This window comes from Capsella rubella, unplaced genomic scaffold (assembly GCF_000375325.1).
Source record: "Capsella rubella cultivar Monte Gargano unplaced genomic scaffold, Caprub1_0 scaffold_11, whole genome shotgun sequence".
Classification (NCBI taxonomy): domain Eukaryota; kingdom Viridiplantae; phylum Streptophyta; class Magnoliopsida; order Brassicales; family Brassicaceae; genus Capsella; species Capsella rubella.
Genome location: NW_006238913.1, coordinates 116051 through 139027, shown reverse-complemented (window position 1 = coordinate 139027; position 22977 = coordinate 116051). Strand labels below are relative to the sequence as shown.

At 38.6% G+C, this 22977-nt stretch overlaps 1 non-coding gene across 1 annotated transcript; it reads left to right on the top strand.

Annotated features, from left to right (window-relative positions):
* Positions 1-21946: 21946 nt before the first annotated feature.
* On the top strand, positions 21947-22053 carry LOC111829522. Its single transcript, XR_002832912.1, has one exon. It is a non-coding gene; the product is annotated as a small nucleolar RNA R71 (small nucleolar RNA).
* The last annotated feature ends 924 nt before the right edge of the window (positions 22054-22977 follow it).

Sequence of the window (22977 nt, the reverse complement as noted above, 5' to 3'; positions counted from 1 at the left end):
CCAAAACCTTCCACCAAGTTTTTGATAAGAGGACTGTAATCTTTTTAAGATATATTGCCTACACTTGAGGGAACGCTTCCAGCCAAGCCTGATTAGCAACAGTCCTGTCCAATCTACATTGAACCAAATCATCATTACAGATACCATACGATAAATATTGGTAACCTAGATGCTTGACCTCCCACAGACCACAAGCGGATAACATTTGGCGAAATTCCTTATAGGAAGAATCAGTCCTAGGTGGTCCTCCACACTTTTTTGAAGGGTCCACCAGCTCATTGAAATCTCCTTTGATCATCCATGCCCTTGATCTTCCACTCCCAATCCTTGTAAGTCTCTCCCAAAGATCGGCACGTTCACTTTGGACCGAATTACCATAGATACCGGTAAGATAGAATTCCTTGTCCTGCCAAACAACGAGGGCATCCATCATTCTTTTATTGGATTGTAGGATACGGACCTGAGCTGACTCCTTCCACATAAGGGCTAAGCCTCCACTCAAACCTTCTGGTTCCACAGTATGAACATCATAATAACCCAAGTGGCCTACTACGTTCTCTAAATAACTTCTCTTATTCTTCGTCTCACATAGGAATGTCATTTCAGGGCAATATCGACCACGTATTACCCTTAAATGTCGAACAATCGGGGTATTCCCCACCCCCTGACAGTTCCAACTCAAAATTCTCATTATGGAATCGAAGGGTTGAAATTAACCATCAAACCTTCTTTCAAATTTTTGTCATTGCTACTCCCAGGAGATGCACTAGAAGAGTACGGACGGTTTGCAGCCACTGAGGACTCTGACTGATTCGATAACTGAGCAGCTATATGAGCAGAATGTTCTAAATTAGCTGCCACCTGGCGCAAAATGATCTGATTTTTCCTCTTTCTCCATGTGTGATGGGCTAGATGATGAGACTTAAGAACCCAGTCTTTCAAAGACCGAGACAGAAGAACTAGACTTCTCAATAGAACTTCTCCTTCCAAAATCGTTAACCTTTTCAGCACTTGATACCAATCTTTCGAAAACAGATGGTGAATGTTGTAATTTTTCACCTGAACCCAATCTTTCAAACACAGACGCTGGTTCCTGGGATTTCTCGCTCGACTCCAATTTGGCTTTCTTGGTTGCCCTTTCTCCCTCGCTGCTTGATCTTCTTCTTTTGCTCTGGTATGTCTCCTTGAAAGTCTCCATATTAATCCCCTTAATCTCCTTTGAGCCCATTCCAGCACTAGCCCCAGTATTCTCAAACTCTAGACGACTTTCAGTAACTTTTATCTTTGGCCTCCACTCCTGTCTAGGATTAGCCTCTTTTCTGCTTCCCGGATGGCCTGCCTTGTTCCCCCGTTCCTTAGTTGATCTAGTCCAGAGTTCCTGACTATGAACGGAGTTCCTATCTCGACCTTCCTTTATGTATACTCCTGAGGTGGTATATCTGAAATCCTCCCCATCTTCATTCATCAGGATCCCTTTCCCTTTCTCTTTCATTCTTGGCTTGTCCTGTGTACTTACTTCCCTTCCTCCTCTCAGATTAGGAATTTCCTTCACTAAGAACGGGCAGGAAAATTGGTCATGTGTGAGCCTCTTGTACGAAAAGCATTCTTTGAGCAACTTCTCGTACACCAACTCTAACTTGGCAACCTCTCCTGACTTAAATCTTGCTATCTTGACGAATTGGAGGGGTTCCTCTGCATTAATTGCTCTTACATACTCTAGGGATGGAGAATTCTTCGCATGAAGGTCCACTACATCCAATTTCCCGTAGGCTTGTATGACCACTACCTAGTATGTATAAATAGGGGTGTTAAGCCTTTGCAGAGGTTAGCACAAAAGAGCAAGAGAATTGTTAGACATTAAGGTTGTGTGGTTTCTCGTAAGAAAGCATAACGCTTAAGCGGGCTAAGGGGTTAGTCTTGATAGGTTCTTGGATTGTGTATAGATCCATGAACATGAGAGATTAGATAATTCTTTGAGTGAAACTTGTAAGGTTACTAAACAAATTCTCTAGTAAAGAAGTTTTTTTTTGAAGAAACTCATGTCTCAGTTTGTATCTTAGTTTCCATACATATCAATAGCTCTTGCACTTTCAGAATGATCAGTGATTTTTTTTAAATAATAATAAGAAAAATGAAAAGAATCAATTTTGGCTTAGATTCAGAGGTTTATGATGATAAAGTTGAATAAAAATAAGCTCTATGGCTTAGATTCGTAGGTTCATAATGAACTTGAATGATAGAAGCACTTGGCTTATCAAATATAGGCTTGGTTATTTTTTTTATATGTCCAAATAAATTTTACTATATGAATTTTGGTATGATATCATTAGTTATACAAATAAATATTACAACATCACCATTAGTTAATTTTGATTTTATTTTGGAGAAATCTTAAGAATAACCTTTTAATGATACCCTTTTGCAAAACTACCCTCTGTTTTTTCCATTTTCATTTCTGCCCTCTCTTAAATTTTAATGGCCATTTTACCCCTAATTAAAAGAATGTTCTTTCAAAACAATTTCCCGCCAAAACATTTTCCGCCAAAAAAATTTCCTGCAAAATTTTCCCTTCCAATGTTTTTAAAGGGTTTACAAGCATTTTTAAAGGGTCGTTTAAAGGATTTACAAGGGTTTTTAAAGGGATTTACAAGTGTTTTTAAATTGTTTTTAAAATATTTGTAATGGTTTTAAAAGGGTTATAGAAGCTTACAAAGGTTTTTGAATGGTTTTTGAAGTATTTACAATGATTTTGAAAAGTTTTTATAAGTTTATAACAATTTTAAAAGGATTTACAAGGATTTATCAAAGATTTTCAAATGGTTTTTAAAAATTTACAAGGATATTTAAAGGTTTTTGAAAAGGATTTACAAGGGTTTTTAAAAAGGTTTTACGAGTTAACAAAAGTTTATATTAAAGGATTTACCACGGTTATAAGGGGGTTAAAAGGATTTACAAATATTTATAAATGTTATAAAATTATTTATAAAAGTTTTAAAAGGTTTACTAAAGTTTTTAAACATCCTATTCTGATATGTATGCGTTGCGCAGACTAGTTATGAGTTTGCTGAACAGTGCTCGAACGAATACTCTAAATCACCAGAGATGGCCAACTCATCCATTTTATGCTGGCAAGGATACCTTGTTCTTTGAAAAATCATGTTGATGAAAGAGTTTGTAATATTCTTCCGGAGCTAACAACTTCTCTGTCTTCTTCTTCTGCATTGACTTTCGAGCTGGGACAGGTGGGTCTTCTTCAAACTCATAATCACTGTCTTCATCCTGCAGCTCCATTGGTTTCTTACCCAAAGAATTTTTGGCTCTACTTGTTGCATGAGATGGACCAACAGCTGATGCTTATGATATGCAACCTTTTTCTTCTCCATATAAACCTTGGATATAGAGAGTGGAGATGCACGCTCTGTTGGTTTACAACCATACTATCACGCATCTCATGCAACAAATCTCTTGACATTATATGCCAAATATCAAGATAAAATATCAAAGTTGAAAAGAGAAAATGCAAAGGAAAGTAACACTTACCGAGTTTGTCACGTTCACACAATATGTTCGAGTGAGCCTTGGTGATGTCGGTCGAGTGGCAAAGTGACGGTCGAGTGATGGTTCCAATTGGTCGAGTGTAGACAACCTACAGATGCGGGTCAAATGAGGCGTGTTTATTGTCAATTGAGTGAGGTACACGCGTACGCCCATCGAGTAAAATTCTTGTCGGTCGAGTGACGAGGAGCGGTTGCTCAGGTGAGTGTTGAATCCGCGAGTCGAGTAAGCATGGTCACGGAGGTGTGCGTCGAGTGAGGGAAACGCGGGTAGAGTTGCGCAGGTGAACTCGAGTTCCTCCAGTGGTCGAGTGAAGTTCCTCTAGTTATTCAACCGTCTTGTCGAGTGAGCATCCGCCGGTCGAGTGAGCGTCCTCCGGTCGAGTGAAATTAAATCCCGTGGAGTGCGAGCTTGTCGGTCGGTGTTCCGGTGGAGTGAATTCAGCCGAGTGAGAGAGAGAATCGAGTGATGGGGAGAGTGGAGTGATGAGAGATGATGAAAAGCGAGTGTTTTAGTGAGGATAAGGAGGATGGATGTTTTGTGGGTGTAAAGAGAGATGAGAGAGGAATTAAGGGGATAAGAAAATCAATGGGTAAAAAGATGTTTGGGATGTGGGGATCGAGTAAACTTTTTTTTTTTTTTGTGTTCTCCTTAAAGTGACAACCCCAAACAACTTTTGTCTCCCACTCCACTCCATAACATGTCCTCCCAAGTGAGCTTGTTTAAAGTCACTAAGTTTGACTTTTATGTCTTTTAGGCTTTGGGAGGCTCATAGCGAGGCATGGAGGACCCCTCTAGTGTCTCTTGATCAGCTAAGTACCGCTTGACATGTTAACCATTTACAGTAAACTCGATGCCATCCTTGTTCAGGAGAGTGAGTGCACCAAATGACAAAACATCCTTGATTTCAAACGGTCCAGACCATCTAGACTTGAGCTTTCCAGGAAACAGCTTAAGTCTGGAATTGAACAGCAAGACTTGATCACCAGCCTTCAATTCCTTAACAACAATCTTCTTGTCATGGAAAACCTTGGGTCTCTCCTTGTAGATTATAAACTTTCGAAAGCATCAAGTCTGATTTCCTCAAGTGTCATGGATGTCAAGAACTCTTTTTCCCTGGGCTGCATCAATATCCAAGTTCAGAAGCTTGATAGCCCATAGTGTCTTATACTCAATCTCTACAGGGAGATGACACACTTTACCATATATCAGCTCAAAAGGTGTCCTTCCTATTGGTGTCTTGAAGGATGTGCTGTATGCCCATAGAGTCTCATCCATCTTGGTAAACCAATCTTTTTTCGAAGCCACAACAACTCTTGATAAGATTCCTTTTATCTGCTTGTTAGAGACCTCAACTTGTCCACAGGTCTGGGGATGGTAGGCTGTAGACACCTTATGATTTACACCATACTTATTCAACATGTTTTCAAAAACTTTGTTGATGAAATGAGTACCACCATCACTGATCATTGCTCTCGGTACTCCATACCTGGGAAAGATGATGCTATTGAACAGTTTCAGAACGACTTTGTGATTGTTACTGGGACTTGCAATGTCGTCAACCCATTTTGAGACATATTCGATTGCAACCAGAATGTAGACATTGCCATTCGATGGAGGATTAAACGGTCCCATGAAGTCAATTCCCCAAATATCAAAAATTTCTTCGTCCAAAATTGGGTTCTGGGGCATCTCATTCCTTGTGTTGATGTTGCCCATCCTCTGGCAAGCATCACATTTGGTGATGAAACTGTTTATGTCCTTGAACAAGGTTGGCCACAAAAGACCTGCTTGCAGAACATGACAAGGTTCAAGCACTCCTTGCACTTCTCCTTCTACCGTTAGGAGGTCTTAAGAGACAATAAAGAGGATTCAAGCTTGGTTGTAACTTCTCCTTCTCGCAGTATTTTCCTAGGAGGTTGCAGGTGTTTCAATATGTTTTTCAGAAGGCTGAGGAACTTGGTCTGGTACGTCTTCTGATTCTTTCGGATGAACATTCGAATATTCATTTGACATATATCCTCCCCTTTTAAGTAGCCATTGTGCTCAGCGACATCAATAGGTACTTGTCTAGGAGGCAAGTTTTTACCGCTCCTCAGCGTGATGGCATGAGAAAACTCCTTAGGATTCTAAACTGCTTTTCCTGGGAGTTGGCCAGACTTTGATGCAGAAGTAGAAGCAGTTTTGCCCTCCATATACTTGATCTTGGAATTCAGAGTTTCAAACTTCATATTCAGATCATTTTAGGAGCAATCCAATCTCTGAGTGAGCTCCGCAAACTTCTTAGCATTGTCCATGGATCCACTTGCATGTCCTTGGATGAGTTGTTGAAGCATGATTTCATGCCATTATCTGGTGCCTGAGGAGGCATTCCAGTCGTCTTAGAAGGTCCCATGACTCAGTTCAAAGTCTAGAGAACTTAGAAAGAGATTCAACTTAGCTGTACAAGACGTTGATACTAGGATTTTACTACCAATTAACCTAGAGTACTATTATATCATTGTAGTACAATATGTATCAATCAAATCAGGTGTGGTGCTAGCAATCAAGATATATTAGAAATGATTAAGACAATCCAAGCATAAATGATTTTGGTTTTCTAACATCCTATGCGAACATGTTAAACATGCAATAAATGTAAGGCTGCAAAACGTAGACTATCATGCATAAGCTAAACCGTAATGATTATCAATACTGGCAAGAAGACAGAGGAGAACAAGTAAATACCAAGTGAATAAAACAGAAAGCACAAATGGATAGAAGATCCTGAGGATGAGGTTATTGATATAGGTGGAGTATGCTAATCTACTTAGAGCGTTTAACAAACGACAAACATACTAATTCCTAGACAATGAACATCAAACAATAGTTAATCCAATCTCTTGGAAGAAACTATCATGTTTACAACACTTCCTAATCTCAAATCTCTTTGATGAAACATACAGTAAACATGCATAAAGAAACAGTCCATTAATGTCAATAAACTTCTTAGACATCTAATCTCTTAGGCTAAGCAAGTATATCTTTGGTATTAGTTGTTCAGACATTTCATCAAACACTTAGTACATGCTGAAATGTCTGGGATCTAGTTCCAGTTGATTAGAGAAGAATTAGATATGGATACTCTAATCCAGAAGGGAACAAACGAATCTAAATTAAACACTCTAGCAAGTTAACATTTTCCACCTAATCTATCCCATCCTCAAGAACCCTAACACTACTCAGACACAAAAATCATGCTAAACATCATAAACCCAGAATTCTCCAAAAATACATAATAATAAAGATGTTATGAAGATAAACAATAATGATCAAAGAACTAAGTGCAAAATCTTAGGGCCTGACTGGTTTAAACGCAGCGGTTGCGGTTGCGGGAGTTTGCAGAAGCGGGCGGTTGCGGTTTCAAGCGTTACTAAGTGTTTTAAACGACTGGTTTAGCTTTCAAAAATGGATGCATTTGCGGGAATTTTATGACTGGTTAACCAGCGGCTGCAATGGCGGTTACATCAACAATTAAAAAATTAAATATAAATATAATTATTAAAATGTATAAATATACCAATATTATATTATTATGATAAATATATTGAAAAACGAAATATGATTAATAACTAAAAACCATAAATAAATTACAGAATAATTATTTAAAACAAATATTTTTTTAGTAAAATATTTTTTTTCGTCAAAACTTTTTAGTAAAATATTTTTATGTAAAAGTATAAACATTTTAAATATGATTAAAAATTACATATCATAAATTATTACTAAATATATGTACTAAATAATTATTGAAATGTTAAATAAATAAATTTTATAAGATTTGATAATATTGGAAAATTAAATTTAGAGAATAGTTATAATTTGAGAATTAATGTGAATATATATAAGATTTGATAATATATATTTTATTTTGCAGATTTTCCTTTTTCAGTTTCTTTCCTTTTTTAAATCAATCGCAATCGCCCGCAACCGCAAACTCTTGCGGGAATGAGCTTTTGAAATCCAGCGATTTCGAGCGATCCCAAACGGTGTAGAGCGTTTTGTATGATTGGTATCAATCGCTAACAATCGCAAACGCCCGCTACCAACCGCTAGGCGGGTGAGAGCGGGAGAACCAATCAACACCTTAATAACTTTTAAAAAAACTGAATTACAATTTTCTGGATTGTTTGGTGGCTAACAACAAAAACCTAAGGATAAAAACTCGATCCTTTGGGCAATGCCAAAAGAGACCTATTTATAGCAATGTTGGGGAAAACCCTTAAACATAAAACGACAAAGGAAAAAGCGGTTTAAGAGTTGTAGTGACCCTGTTGGTCGAGTGAGCATCTCGAGTGACATGTAATTTCTTCTCTGCATCATTATAGTTTACTCGACCATGTGCCTCGAGTAAACGTGTCGAGTAATATGTGATTTTGTCTGCAACTCCTTTGCTTTGCTCGATCGCGTCACTCGAGTTAATGCATCGAGTGACAGGTGATTCTAATTCGCATTCCATCTGTTCACTCGATCGCCCTACTTTGCTCTGCATGTCTCCTTAGTACCTGAAACACTCCAAATGTGCAGAATGTATGCAAGACATGCATGATATGCACAAAACCTACCTAAGTAGATGTAATTGTCTAAGTCTTCCGCTGGCATGGGTGTAACTGTCCTTCAAACATGCAGAAAGTGATCAATATGATGTGAATCAATAAGTGAATGATGCTGAAAAGATGATGAACACATGCTCAAAAAGTGATGTAATACAGACTTATCAACTCTTCCAAACTTAGTATTTGTTTACCCTTAAGCAAACAGACGAGAAAAAAAGTGGAAAAGAGGTTTGGAATGGGGTCTCATAACCTAAAACTTGCAAGATAGAGCAGTTAAAATCAATGTCCTGGTTATTAAGTCTTTGATGCATGCTGAGAGAACTTTACTTAAACACTTTAGAAAAACTCATCAAATCCGAAATAGATTCTATCCTTTGACCTACACATGCATTCAAATCATTCATTCCTTTTAACATTCATTATTCAAGAATAGCAATCTGGTTGTGCAAGGCTTAAAACGCACTTGGCTAGGCAGAAAAAGGTTTTGAGAATCAAGAGGGTTTAAATAATTTTAGGACAAGGATCTCATAATGAATGGATTGAGCTTTAGGGAGAATGGTAAAGGTGGAGACCAACAAATGCATACAAGAATAAAATCTTGACTATCCAATGGTTCCCATGTGCGTACTCCTAATCATCTAAACTTGAATGATCCCTATGTTTACCCTTCAACATCATTCCCATTTTTTTTCTTTTTGCCTTACGAGAAGTTTCTTATCAAAACTAGTGGATAGGGGGTTTCTTCCTTACTATGGTTCTATTTTCTTCTCTCCAAGCATAATCCGGTAAAAGATCAATTGGCTTGAAAGAAAAGGATAGGCTGTGGGTATGGCAAAATGATCAAAAGTAAGATCAGCTACTTGGATCAATAAGAGTGGTGAAAAGGGGAAGATGATCCAAATATGTATATGGTGATCATGAGTATGCAAGCAAAAAACAGCAAGATAATTGCAAGTCAAAATTAAGTTCTTATAAGGTAAGGAATGAGATCATATTACAACATGTTTCAACCTAGTTCAAGAAAGCTCTTCATGAATTCAAAGTTAGTTTTAGGTTTACTACAAGTTCAATGATCATGCATCAAAGAGCTAAAAACCAGGGCATTGATCTCAACTAGCGAATCATAGCAAGGTGTAAATCATCATCGCCCCCTATGCTAATACAATAGTCCTACATGAAAAAATCTAGACTCAATCCTAATATGCAAATGCAAGTTACATAATCACTCTGTTTTAAAGTTTTTTTCTGAAAATATTTCAAATTTTTAGGGGTTTTCAGTGCACATATATTAATGCAGATTATATGCTAAAAAATCGAAATAAGAAAAGAGAACACAACATCAAATGTCATCCCAAACCCTCCCCAAACTTAATTTACACAGTCCCTTGTGTAATAAAAATTTTAGAGGTGGTTTGAGAATCAAAGCAAACAAAAATATGACAATGCAATGGTATATATAGATGAAGCAGTACCTTACTGAAAATAGCAATTCAAGTATGCAGTCATGGAGTCGCTTGTATAAGCGCTTGGCACAGGCTGTGCAGGAGGAGCCTCTGCTGGTTGCTCAACGTACTGCTCGACCGGATCCTCAACCTGATGTTGGACCAGATCCTTAGTAAGGTCTTCGAAATGATACGCATGTGGATCAGGCATCACGGTGCAATCATATCACATCTCAACTGGGTATGTATCTTTCTAGGCGTCTTTACTAAATTAGAACATTTTTTATTGACGGGCAGTTAGGTCTTCAATGTGATTCTCGGCTTGATCCATAGTCAAATCCTCAATGTGATGCTCGTCTTGCAAGTTTGATGAACTAGCTTTTGCCTTCTGCCTTGCTGCCTTCTTCTTTTTCCTTTTTTCCTTCTTCTTGATGTCCCTAAGCTCATGGGAGGACTGTCTCGGAAGAGAGGAAGAAACATTGTGATTGAGCTTGCCTCAAGTTTTGTATGTCTATGAACCTTGGCGCAATAGACTCTGATCTAAGTGGGACGCTACAAGCTTCTAAGATGACAGTCACCAACCCTCCCATGCACATAACTCCTTGAGTTCTGCAGCTGCTCAGCTTCAATACCCAAGTTCTGTAACTGAGTAGCTGGTGCAACAAAGTGAATGAGGGTGATGTATCGATTGTATCACTTCTCAGTAGTGTCCCATCTGCTGTTGTTAATAGAAGATCCTTAAGTCCAAGATAATCATCTCCAACTCCCCGTTGATCAGCGACCCTGTTACCTCCCTTGCGAAGAGCACGTTTTCAATTGATCGATCGAAGTAGCGAATCACTAGGCTTCTGATTTGGTTGCTCTTGCTTCTAGATGAAGCAAATCTCTTCTCGCTTCCAATTGTTTCCCAAAAGAGACAACAACCCATCCATGTCAATCTTCTGTCTAGTCCTTGTTCCATTAGGGAATCCAAACAAACCCATTAATTCTCGGATGGTCAAGAGATACTCTTGATCATGGACAGTGAAACTGATGTACCCTAATCCTCAATCTGACTCCATGTCTGGATCATCCTCATAAAGATGTATCCCAAGCGTACAAAGGAATTGTATGGTCTCCTCTTTGTATGCGTTGCGCAGACTAGTAATGAATATGCTGAGATGACAGTGATCAAACAGATACTCTAAATCACCAGAGATGGCCAGCTCATCCATTGTCTGCTGGCAAAGATACCTTGTTCCTTGAAAATCATGTTGTTGAAAGAGCTTGTAATACTCTTCCGGAGCTAACCACTTCTCTGTCTTCTTCTTCTGCACTGACTTCCGAGCTGGGATAGGTGGGTCCTCTTCAAGCTCATAATCAATGTCTTCATCCTGCAGCTTCATTAGTTTCTTACCCAAAGACTTGTTGACTCTATTTCTTGCCTGAGATGGACCAACACCTGACGCTTTCTGATATGCAATCTTTTTCTTCTCCATATAAACCTTGGACATAGACAGTAGAGATGCACGCTCTGTTGGTTTACAACCATACTTCTCACGCCTCTCATGCAACAAATCTCTTGACATTATGATAATGAAAAAGTTGGAACTCAAAGCTAAAAGTTAGCTTGTTAGTATGCCAAATATTAAGATAAAATATCAAAGTTGAAAAGAGAAAATGCAAAGGGAAGTAACACTTAGCGAGTTTGTCACGTTCACACTATGTGTTCGAGTGAGCCTTGATGATGTCGGTCAAGTGGTGAAGTGACAGTCAAGTGAAGACAAGCTACGGATGCAGGTCGAGTGAGGTGAGTTTATTATCGATCAATTGAGGTACACGCGTATGCCCGTCGAGTAAATTTCTTGTCGGTCGAGTGACGAGGAACGACTGCTTAGGTGAGTGTTGAATCCGCGAGAGTAAACATGGTCGCGGCGGTGTGCGTCGAGTGAGGGCAACGTGGGTCGAGTTGCGTGTGGTGAGCTCGAGTAATTCTAGTGCTCGAGGGAAGTTCATCGAGTTATTCAACCGTCCGGTCGAGTGAATTCAGCCGAGTGAGAGAGGAATCGAGTGATTAGAATCGAGTGATGTGGAGAGTGGTGATGGAGAGAGTGGAGTGACGAGAGATGATGAAAATCGAGTGTTTTAGACTCATTGATCTATCAGTTAGAATGAGAGATATGTTGCATGCCTTGTATCTTGTGAATCCTTAACGCTTAGCTACAGAGAACTGCATTAGACTCACAGAAGCTCTAGTATCACATAGACATCTGCTGAATGATAGAGGGCCTAGTGAGCAAGGTAGAGTGAATGCTTCAGGATCCTTAAGCTTCAAGGGAGTAATTTTCTTCTGGATAATGGCACTGCATTCATGACTTAGTATCACCATGGCTTGGACTTCTATTGCTCTCTCGATAACCAAGTCTTTAAGAAACTTCTGATAAGGACGAACAAGCGCAAATGCACCCAGCAATAGCATTCTCAACTCAATCTCTTTCACTTGTTTTTCGAAGAGAGCTTTGTACTTCTCAGCTTGTTGCTTTTTGAATCTTCCTGTAAATGGTAGAGGTAGTCTGTATGGTGGGGGAACGTATCTCGCAGTATTATCTTAGGAGGCTGCATGTGTTTTAGCATCTTTTTCAATAGGCTGAGGAACTTGGTCAGGTACGTCTTCTGATTCTTTCGGATGAATATTCGGATCTTCATTTTGACATACATCCTCCCCTTCTAAGTCGCCACTGTCCTCAGTGACATCAATAGGTACTTGTCTAGGAGGCATGTTTTTACCGCTCCTAAGCGTGATGGCATGAGCAAACTCTTTAGGATTCTGAACAACTTTTCCTGGGAGTTGGCCAGGCTTTGGGGCAGAAGTAGAAGCAGTTTTGCCGTCCATATACTTGATCTTGGAATTCAGAGTTTCAAACTTCATATTCAGATCACTGTAAGATCAAGACAATCTCTGAGTGAGCCTAGCAAACTTATTAGCATTGTCCATGGAGCCACTTGCATGTTGATAAGCCCAGAGAAGTGTATGTGAGGCGCAAGTGTGCACGCGACAGTGAAGAAGCGCGTGAGGATATTCAAAATTAAGCCGTTAAGCGAGAGATGAAGGAATAAGAAGATATTTTAAATTCTCTAAAATATCTGCAACAAACTTTTACTAGTATAAATAAGGATCTCTCATTGTTCAGAGAGGTATGTTGATTGTATTGTGAATCTCGCATATGAGATTGAGGAAGCTAGTGATATTAAGCTAGTCTCTCTCTGTTATTGTACTAAGAGGTTTTCAATACAAGTATTAGTGGTTCTCTCTTATCATTTGGTGCGCTCATGACAAATGATCAATCGATTTCAAGATCATCAATGGCGTCTTGTTCACATTTGTCTCCGATCAAATCTGAAGTGGCAGCGACGGACGATTCTGATCTGATTCCAGAGTTGTTTGATCGCATCAACACATTGACTTCACAGCTTTGTGATGAACCGATTTGTAGCAAAACATTACAGCGAACGATGTATCAGATCTTGCTTCGTTTGCCTCCAATTAACACAGAACAGGAGTCGGAGACTCAGAGCCGCGTTTCGCAGCCGTCATCGCCAGAATATTCAAATCAAGTATCTCCTCGATACTCGGAACCGCGTCGGAGTACCTTTGGACCTGAGTATCTTGATAAATTGTTGAAAAATGTGGATATACCTATGTTTTCTGGGGTTTATATTCATGGTTGGATTTCATTGGTTGAGAGATATTTTTGTCCTGGTGGTTTCTCCGATTCCGAGAAATTGGATATGGTTTCTGTTCATTTGGCAGGAGATGCTTTGGGCTGGTTTAATTTGGAGATCAATTGCTTGCCATTTGAGACCTGGTCTCAATTTAAGAAGAGGTTGTTGTTGCATTTTGGGAATATGCGTGTGAAGGGACCTAGCTAGAGTCTATTCTACATCAAACATGATGGTTCGATGGCTGATTATGTCCATAAATTTGAGGATCTCTCTGCGCATGTGTCACGGTTGGATAATCTGAAACTTGAAGGGATTTTCTTGAATGGTTTACGACCTGAGATGCAAGAGTTGGTGTATATGATGAAACCACAAGATCTTCCTGAGTTGATTGATGTGGCTTTATCTATAGAATCAAGTACTTTGCGGAGAATGATGCAAAAAAGAGTGTCCAGTGGAAGGAGTTACACCTATTCATAGGGTTCCAGATGCTCAAATTTATGTCCCTACGCCTCTTCATACTTGGCGCTCTAAGTCTACTTTCTCAGATGCTTCTAAGCTTCCTATGAAGAATGTTCAAGAGAGACCTTCCACGAAAGCAAGTCCGAGACCACAACTGCGTCATGCCAGTGCCAAGTTAGATGAAATGCATCGCAAACATCTTTGTTTTTGTTGTCAAGGGAAGTGGTCTAAAGACCATGACTGTCCTTACAAAGATTTGCAAGTGCTCACTATGTTGAATGATTTTGTTGTGGAAGTTTTGCAGGAACATGGTGATGAAGAGTGTTCTGTGGACAGTCCTACAGGGCAATTAACGAAACTTTCTTTCAACTCATACATGGGTATTTCTTCTTCCCATACTACCAAGTGGAAAGGACAGATCAGTAAGGGTGAAGTTTTATTTATGATGGATAGTGGAGCTACTCACAACTTTATTACGTTTGCTATGGCAAAGTGTTTGAAGTTGTAGGGTCTTCCCAATGCTCATTTGGATATTTTGCTGGGTACTGGGGTGACTGTGAAAAGTTCTTGTGTGTGTAGAGGTGTCAGTTTTACTGTGCAAGGGTTGACATTCACTACTGATTTTATAATCTTGGAGCTGGGTCAGGTGGATGTCATCTTGGGGATTTAATGGTTGCGCACTTTGGGATATTGTAACATGAATTGGGGGACACATGAGATGTCATTTGCGTATCAGGGTAAACAAGTGCATTTGGTTGGTGATTCTGAACTACATTTGTCTTGTTTCTCTTTGAAACATGATACTTTACCTTACAATGAAGATTTAGGGGTGTCATTTTTGGAGCATACTGTAGAACAAATTCCTGTTTTGAATTGGCCTGTGGAGATTGAAGCAGTTTTACAACAGTATACACATGTGTTTGCTACTCAAGTGGACTTACCTCCCTTTCGTAGTCATGAACATGCTATTAATTTGTTGAGGGGTTTAAGTGCTGTGAGTGTGAGGCTTTATCGTTATCCTCATGCTAAAAAGGAAGTGATGGAGCAGATGGTCAAGGAAATGCTGCAAGTTGGCACTATTCAACCTAGTCGCAGTCCATATTCTAGTCCAGTTTTGCTCGTAAAGAAGAAGGATAATAGTTGGCGTTTTTGTGTGGATTATCGTGCTTTAAACAGAGCGACTGTTCTCGACAAATTCCCTATTACGGATATTGATCAATTATTGGATGAATTGGATGGTGCTTGTGTTTTCTCTAAGTTGGACCTGAGAGCTGGCTACCATCAGATCCGTATGAAGCATGAGGATGTCGAGAAGACGGCTTTTTGTACTCATGATGGTCACTATGATTTTTTGGTTATACCTTTTGGGCTTACCAATGCTCCAGCAACTTTTCAAGCACTCATGAACACTATTTTCAGACCTTATCTCAAGAAATTCATTTTGGTTTTCTTTGATGATGTGTTGGTCTATAGTGCTAATATGCATGAGCATGTGGAACATCTTTTGGTGGTGTTAAGAATTTTTTCCGAACACCAACTATTTGCTAACAAGAACAAATGTTCTTTTGCTCAATCTTCAATTGACTATCTTGGTTATATTATTTCATATGCTGGAGTTTCTACTGATCCGGCTAAAACTACAGCTATGACTGAATCTGCGCCTAAATCAGTGAAAGAATTGCGTGGTTTTTTAGGCTTGACGGGTTATTACCGGCGTTTTGTGCAAGGTTATGGGATGTTGGCTAGACCTTTTACGAAGCTTTTGAAAAAAGATCAATTTCCTTGGGGTCCTGATGCTCAACTAGCTTTTGTCAAGTTACAACAAGGTATGGCTTCTGCTCTAGTGTTAGCCTTGCCAAACTTTCAAAACAGTTTGTGCTGGATACTGATGCGTCGGGTTTTGGCTTAGGTGTTGTGTTAATGCAAGAGCAGAAACCTATTGCTTTCTTTAGTCATGGGTTGGCTGCTAGAGAACAAGCTCAATCTGTGTATGAAAGGGAATTGATGGCAGTCGTGTTGTCTATTCAAAAATGGAAGCATTACTTGTTGGGTCATAAATTCATTGTCCACACTGACCAAAAGGGCTTAACATTTTTGTTGGAACAACGTGAGGTGACAATGGAGTATCAGAAATGGCTTATTAAACTTCTTCCTTTTGATTTTGATATCATTTACAAGAAGGGAATTGATAATAAAGCTGCAGATGGTTTATCTTGTATTCCTCATCAGGTTGCTTCCTTGGAGTTGTTTGCTTTGACTGTGCCTTCTGTTTTACAGTTACAAGACCTGTACAAAGAAACCGCAGAGGATGTTGTTATTCAATCACATATTAGGGACTGTTTGCAAAACTCTCTCAGTTTTCCACATGATACAGTTCAAGAGGGACGTCTTTGGTACAATAACAGGTTGGTTTTACCTTCTTCTGGTGCTAGTGTTCAGTTGCTATTGGAGGAGTTTCATAGCACTCAGTTTGGGGGCCATTCTGGTGTTCTTAAGACGTTGAAACGCTTGCAACAATCTTTTTATTGGAATGGGATGTTGAAGGATGTGCAGCGTTTTGTGTTTGAATGTGGAGTTTGTCAAACTCACAAAGATTCTACTTTAGCTCCTGCTGGTTTGCTACATCCTCTTCGTTTACCATAACAAATTTGGGAAGACATTAGAATGGACTTCGTGGAAGGGTTAGGTACGTCTCAAGGGGTCAATGTTATTTTAATGGTGGTGGACCGATTGAGCAAGTTTGGGCAATTTATCGGCTTAAAACATCCTTTCTCTGCTTCTGATGTCGCCAGGACTTTCATTCAAGAGGTTATTAAGCTTCATGGTTTTCCAGGTTCTATTGTCTCTGATCGTGGAAGTGTGTTTTTGAGTTTGTTTTGGAAGGAATGTTTTAAGTTGTCGGGTACTAAGCTCAAGTATAGCACTGCTTCATATGCAGACGGATGGACAGACAGAGGTCTTTAATCGATGCTTGGAAACTTATTTGCGCTGCTTTGCTTTGGCTCATCCACGAACCTAGGCAGCTTACTTACCTTGGGCTGAGTTATGGTATATTTCTTCTTTCCATACTGCTCTCAAAACAACTCCGTTTAAGGTGGTGTTTGGTCGTGATCCTCCTTCTCTGATCCATTTCGAAGCTAATTCTACCAAAAACTTTGAGTTAGAGAAGCTGTTAAAGGAGCGTGATGCATTTTTGGATGACATTAAGGCTCATTTGCTTCATGCTCGGCAGTTGATGAAGAATAATGCCGATAAACACCGTCGTGATGTGGAATTTGCTGTGGATTCTTGGGTTTTTTTGAAACTCTGTCTGTATCGGCAATTCTCTGTTTCTAAGCGTTTGTGCCAGAAGTTGGCTGCCAAGTTTTATGGTCCGTTTTGGGTCAGTGAACGCATTGGAAAGGCGGCTTATCGCTTGGAATTGCCAGAAGGCTCTAAATTCCATCATGTGTTTCATGTATCTCAATCGAAACAGGTTCTGAGAGTTCATCAGCAGGTTTAACCTCTGCCTCAGTCTTTCTCTGAACATGATGAGGTAGTCATTGAACCTGCAGAACTGTTGGATCCTCGCTATTCCCCAGCTGGTATTTTGGAAGTGTTGGTGAAATGGGCTGGTTTGCGTGATCATGAGTCTTCTTGGGAGGAAGTTCGCGCTTTGGAACAGCAGTTTCCGGATTTTGCGCTTGCGGACAAGCTTCGTATCATTAGGAGGAGGGGTATTGATAAGCCCAGCAAAGTGTATGTGAGGCGCAAGTGTGCAGGCAACAGTGAAGAAGCGGGTGAGGAGATTCAAAATTAAGCCGTTAAGCGAGATATGAAGGAATAAGAAGATATTTTAGATCTGCAACAGACTTTTACTAGTATAAATAAGGATCTCTCATTGTTTAGAGAGTTATGTTGATTGTATTGTGAATCTCGCATGTGAGATTGAGGAAGTGATGTAGCGATTGTTACCCGATCAATTAAATTATCGAACCTCAAGAAGCAATTAACTAACACACCAAGAATACACAAATTTGCTTAATCTAAGCTTAATAAGATATTTGATTAGGTTCTCTAAACTTGACAAACAATGCAATTCAAACTAAACAATGCAAAGCAAGACAAAAGAAAGTAAATACCAAAAGACTAACAAGTTTTGAAATCCAACAAGGCGAGAAATAGTAAATTACTAAGCAATAATTAAAAGACAAATTCTCGGGTTAAGGCAATTGACTAGAATGACAAAGAGATGGGTTATGGAGGCTCAAACAACTTATAACAAAGAATGATCCTTAGGCCATAGAACACTAAGCAAGACTAACACATTTCCATGAGATTAATCCCTTTACTAATCAATCAATTATCAACTTCTTTCAAAGGCAATCAAATGATCAATAAGCAATATAAACAAGTCTATCTAACCACTAATCACCCTAATCAACAATTTCCAAAGGCTAGGAATGAAAAGCACTTAAAAGTTTTGGTTCGGGAATTTCATCAAACATCTTCCGGGCGTGAAATTCCTAAGTTCTAAATCAACATAATTTGGGTTGATTTAGTCTTATTAGCAACCAATAAGCAAGGATCATAAACAATCTAGTCCTAAACTCCATAACCCAACTACTAAATCATCCTAATCTACCAAAACCCAAGAACTCTAAGAGACTACTCACTCATGATCATGTAACCACAAAGCAATGGAATTGATCTTTGAAAAAACATAATTAGAGAAAAGTAGAAGATAAAACTAAAAGAGAACAAGATTAAATTGCATAATTTTACTTAAGATTCATACAAAGATTCCAAAGATAGAAAAGAAATTGAAAAACAAGCACAAAAGATAGCATAAGATCCATATTTTTAGGCCTTGAAACACTTATATAGTCTAAGAAATCGATCCGGGTCAACCCGAGATGAACCGGGTCAACCCCAAAGTCTTTATATCTAACCGGTCGATTGTAAGGTCGATTGATAACTTGTTTTGGCATCTGTTTCACTCCAACCGACCAGACAACCGACCTATTGGTCGATTGGAATTCTCGATGGCTTCTATCTTCGTTCTGTATAGATATACTATCACTAAATCGGTCATAACTCATGAACCATAAATCTGATTGACTTGAAACCACCACCGTTAAAAAGATAATTAGATTGCCTATGACTTTTGTTCAGAGCTTCAAAGCTAAAGCACAAGTTAAAGCCTTAATCTTAGTTGATCTTTGAGGGGTTTCGGACTGGATCTACATCATCAATTCTCCACTTTGCATTCAAACATGTGTCTTCTATTATCTTAACCTGAAATGACTTAAGAGACACCAAAAACACACTAAAACACACTCAAAGACACTATATGACTTCTAAAAAGCAAGAAGACTCATTAAGACACTAAATGCAACAAAATACAATGAAAATTTAATTGAAACATGATAAAAACTGATACTAAAACCCTTAATAAAGCTGTAAATATGGAGTGTATCAACTCCCCCAGACTTGCCTTTTGCTTTTCCTCAAGCAAACAGTCTAAATAAAGGCCAAGAGAAGAAGTGTGAAGGAGGAATTCAATAACCCCAAAATATCAAGCAAATGATTCAAACAAAAGTCCTCAAAGATAGTTCAAAGGTGCTTGAATCAATCATCGTACTCTCAAATATTTTCTCATACTCAAGTTAATGCATAATTCTAGTTCATTCTCAAACTATTAGCAAAGACTCACAATCAAGTTGAAACATCTCTTTAACATTCATTAAAGTGTTTGGCGCGGTCTCGCAAATGGTAAGTGAATCATTCTCAATCGGTTTAGTGCAAAGGCTTTTTGAGGTGGCTTTGTTTGTTTGTTTCTTTGGGTGACTAACTCTCAAATGAAAGGAATGCTAGATAATCATGAAATCCATCTAAGACAAAGAACAATTTATGCATACAAAGATTAGCTCTTGTTGTTCTACCCATCTTAGATATAAGATCCTAATCTCTACCCTTTGCAAACCTTTTTCTTTTTCTTTTCAAACCATACACATTGGACACTTTTGGTCTCTTTTCTTATCAAAACACAACCCTCATGATCAAGACATTATTATTCATTAGCCACCTAGTGAACCTTTTCTTTAAACACTAAGCTCTTATTTAATCCCACCTTCTTTCTCATCCTTTGCAAGACTTTTCTTTTGGGGACTATCTTGCCCATTTCGTTCTTTCTTTTACTTAGATACTAGAGCTTCTTTTCTTATGACTTTAATTCCCTTGGGACTCCTTTTAAACTCAATGATCAAGCCTTTCATCTTCAACCTTTTCTTTTTCTTCTTTCTCCCAAATCCAACCCAAATGTACAATCTAACCACCTAACTTTTTCATTCCCTACCTAATAGCTAGCTCAAAAATTTCCAAATACTAGCTAAAACAAGAGCTAATACCTTGTCGTTCTCGATTCTCTCAAGATTTCACAATCTATAACATTATCAAGAAGAGGCCTCACTCGCAAATCATTTCATGGGATGAAAAGAAAGGTTAAGGTTAAGGGTAAAGGGGACTTTTGAATCATTCAAGAGAGTGGTGAAAGGGTATATGATTCGATTAAGAAGAATTTACCATGAGAATGCATTCAAAACAATAAGCGAGAGGATTAGATTCAAATTAAGTCCAAATACATAGAGATGCTTCAAAGATCATGTAAGTTTCACACAAGAAGAGATTGCTTTCAAAGAATGCAAAGGTCTAAGAATGAATTTTCATTTATTTCCAAGATGATCAAGCAACAATGAACTATGATCGAGGGCTTTAATTTCAGTCATAAGATTGAATTTCTACAAGGAAAATGAATTATCACTTCCAATGCTTATGCAAATGCAAGCTATATGCTACTAGACTCAATCTTAGAGATAGAAATGACTATGCAAAACTAAATGCATTTTTTTGGATTTTTCAAATTTTGCAATTTTTTTTTGATTTTTTCTCAAAACATAGCTATTCACAATGCAAGACTAAAAGAAAAGAAAAACAAAATAAAACACAATGTTAGATACCTAGTCCCTCCCCCAAACTTAATTTACACCGTCTCAGTGTGATAAAAAGATGAGGAAGAGACTAACAAAAAAAAGAAAAAAACTAAGATAAGACTTAAAGTGGGTATATACAATGGAAGGTGATGTCATACCTTGGCCCTAGTTGTGAACCTTAGGGAGTAGAGTGAGAGGAGGAGGTATGGAACTCCTTGGTAGACCATTTAGAGGGGTTAAAGGAGAGTGGAGGTGGGAATAGTTGGACCGTGTTCCACCATTGAGGTTGATAGTGATGACCCTTGAGAGGAACTCTTGAAGTCTATCTTGGTCGTTTTGAAGTTCGGGTTGGATTCTTGCTTTGACACTTGCAAAAGGTGTAGAAGTGCCTTTACACTTCACCTTATACTCAGTTGTTCCATCTATTAGCTTCAAGGGGTGCAAGCTCATGGTGTTAGAGGAAGGAACAAATTTGGGAGGGTGGGTTTTTTTCTTCTTCCTCTTGTTGGCTTCAAGGCCTCTTTTAGCTTTACCTAAATACTCCTCTTCACTGTTGTCTTTAAACTCATCAACTAAAGAGGCTAGACACTCACAATCCAAGATTTTTTCATCAAGCTTTAGGGTGTCTTTATTCCACACATTAACAACTTTGATATCTTCATGTTGATAAGTCAAGTCTCTAGTCACTTTCTTACTCTTCATATCTTCATGTTGAGAAGCCAAGATAGTGATCTTACCATTAAGAGCTTTGTACATCTCATCAATCTTATTATGCATATCGACACATCTCTTACCAAAATCCATATAATCCTTAGTTTGGCCTTCTAAAACTTGTTTCAACATGGAATTCACGTCATTATCTTGAGGAGGAGGTTGAATATGAGATTGTCCTTGGTTTGTGAATTGAGGACTTGGTTGAAATCCTTGCTCTTGTTGAACTTGGCATAATCCCTCTTGTTGTTGTTGCATCTTCAAGAACTTCTCCACATTCTCTAATTTATCTTGCAAATATCTCCACGTGTAACCATCTTGTGATATCTCTATAGACGATTTATCACATATCTCATTGCACCTTTGATCACTTTCGGCCAAATTCTCAACAAGTAACTCTCCTTGTTCGATAGTGAGATTTACAAAACTTCCTTTGCTAGCCACGTCCAATCTCCATTTTAGCTCCTTACTAACTCCCCTATATAAAATACTAAGGATAGCTTCCTTGTTGAATCCATGATGAGGACAATCTCGAGTATATCCCTTAAGTCTTCCCCATGCTTCATAGAAACTTTCATTGATTCCTTGCTCAAAACCCATTATGTCCTTCCTCACTTTGGCCGTTCTTTGCTTAGAGTAGAACTTGAGAAGGAATATCCTCTTACAATCATCCCAAGAATTGACCAAATGTGATGGTATAGCTCTCTCCCATCGGCTTGCTTTTTCTCCAAGAGAAAATGGAAACAAAATGAGCTTGATACTATTTTCGGGCACACCTCCAATTCTAAATGTGCTACACAACCTCTCAAATGAGTCCAAATGATCATATAGATTTTCCATAGCTAGTCCCAAGAATTGAGAGCCTTGAATCAATCAAATCAAGCTTGGCTTGATTTCATAAGCATTGGCTTCTATTGGAGGAGATCGGATTCCATATCTTGACTCATGACAATGAGGAACATCAAAGCTTCCGATTGTGGTTGTCTCCTCTCGAGCATAAGTTGGATTTACTCTCAAATCTTGAGGTTGTGGAGCTTGAATAGTGTTATTACGAATGTACACATCCAACACCTTAAATGACCTTGTCTTCCCATTCTTCTTATTTTGATTTGAGTACCTTCGAAAGCACAAGAGAATCAAAGAAGTAACAACAAACCAAAGAGAACTCATCATCTCAACTAGATGTGTGAATTTAATCATATGTGCGAAAAGTAAATGGCTTAGTCTCAAGCAAAAATGAAATCCTAATGGCTAATTGATATTGCTACCCGGCAGCGGCGCCAAATTGATGTAGCGATTTTTACCCGATCAATTAAATTATCGAAGCTCAAGGAGCAATTAACTAACACACCAAAAATACACAAATTTGCTTAATCTAAGCTTAATAAGATATTTGATTAGGTTCTCTAAACTTGACTAACAATGCAATTCAAACTAAATAATGCAAAGCAAGACAAAAGAGAGTAAATACCAAAAGACTAACAGGTTTTGAAATCCAACAAGGCGAGAAATAGTAAATTACTAAGCAATAATTAAAAGACA